This window comes from Colobus angolensis, unplaced genomic scaffold (genome assembly GCF_000951035.1).
Source record: "Colobus angolensis palliatus isolate OR3802 unplaced genomic scaffold, Cang.pa_1.0 Scaffold402, whole genome shotgun sequence".
NCBI classification, from domain to species: Eukaryota; Metazoa; Chordata; class Mammalia; order Primates; family Cercopithecidae; genus Colobus; species Colobus angolensis.
This window is the reverse complement of record NW_012117400.1, coordinates 80877-82538: the sequence shown is the minus strand read 5'-3', so window position 1 is coordinate 82538 and position 1662 is coordinate 80877.

Sequence of the window (1662 nt, the reverse complement as noted above, 5' to 3'; positions counted from 1 at the left end):
ACCGCCGCCGCGCCGCTCCGACTCCACCCACGAAGCGCAGGCCCCACGCCCCGCCCTTTCTGTGGCTCCTTCCTAAAGCCCCTCCCCCTGCGCACCAGCCCCGCCATCTGCGCCTCCGCCTGCGTCTGCATCCGCGTCCCGCATGACCGCCGCCGCGCCGCTCCGACTCCACCCACGAAGCGCAGGCCCCACGCCCCGCCCTTTCTGTGGCTCCTTCCTAAAGCCCCTCCCCCTGCGCACGACTCCGTCCACACGGGCCTGCGCAGGTTCCTGGAGAGCCTGCCTGGCGCGTGGTCAGTTCCCGCCAAGCGGCCTTGCCAGGGGCCTTCTGAGACCCGGTCAGCGGTTGAGAGGCTGCGGTTTCCTCCAGAAACTCTGCCCCTTCGCTCGTAACTCGATCCCAGGGCGCTGGTGCAAACTGACCCACAATCGGTCAGGTCCTAGGAAGCCCTGACGGGGCTTTTGAAGACACCGTGGACGCCTAGCCCAGAGGCGCACTCCGCGAGGCTCCGCCCCTAACCGCGCCTTGTGACCCTAGCGCGCCTGCGCTGGCGGGGCCTGCCGCCTCTGCCCTGGGGGCCCCAGTGAGGCCCTGGGGTGCCTGGACGCTTCCCGCCCTGTTTCTTACCTGGACCCAAGATCCCCAGGAGATGTGGCACAACATCCATGCTGCGATTCGCGGAGGGAGGGTGGCAAGGTCGGGTAACCCCCAAGGATACTGCTCGCCCTCGACCCCATTGCCCAACCAAGGAGGCTTCACCATGGATTGTGAAGCGCTGGATTTGCATTTTACAGGAAGCGTTTTAGAGTGGGTGGGCTGTGCAGAGCGGGAACCTGTCAGCAGAAGGCCTGCACGGAGGCGAAAAATGACAGGGTCTTGAACGAAAGTACTGGCAGTGGGTCTAGGTCTAACATAACGTGAAAAATCAGACTGCACAACTCTGAGTATGAAAATGCCACTTTAGGCCAGGCAAAGTGGCTCCCACCTGTAATCCCAGCACTTTGGGAGGCCAAGGGAGGAGGATCAGTTGAGCCCAGGAGTTCAAGACCAACATGGGCAATATTGTGAGACCCCATCTCTACAAAAAATACAAAAATAAATTTTAAAAATTAACTGGGCGCAGTGGAGCGTGCCTGTAGTCCTAGCTTCTTGGAGGCTGAGGAGGGTTGATTGCTTGAGCCCAGGAGTTCGACACCAGCCTGGGCAACCCTGCCCCTACAAAAAATACAAAAATTAGCTGGGTGTGATGGTGCGCACCTGTGGTCCCAGCTACTAGGGAGGCTGAGATGGGAAGATAACCTGAGCCCGGGAGGCGGAGGCTACAGTTAGCCATGGTCACCCCACTGTACTCCAGCCTGGTTGAGAGAGTGAGACCCTGCCTCAAAAAATAGAAGAAAATGCCAACTTAGTCTCTTACAGTACATATGTAGAGAAATCCTAGAACAATACCGCAACATGTAAATCCTCATGATCTCTGCTAATAGTATGGTGGGTGGTTTTAATTTCCTTTTTGTGTTTTCCCTCTAGTTTTTCCAAAGTGGTCTTTGATGACATTTACAATACAAAAAAAAAAAAGTATTTAAAGTGACATCAGGCCAGGCACGGTGGCTCATGCATGTAATCCCAGCACTTTGGGAGGCCGAGGCGGGTGGATCACTTGA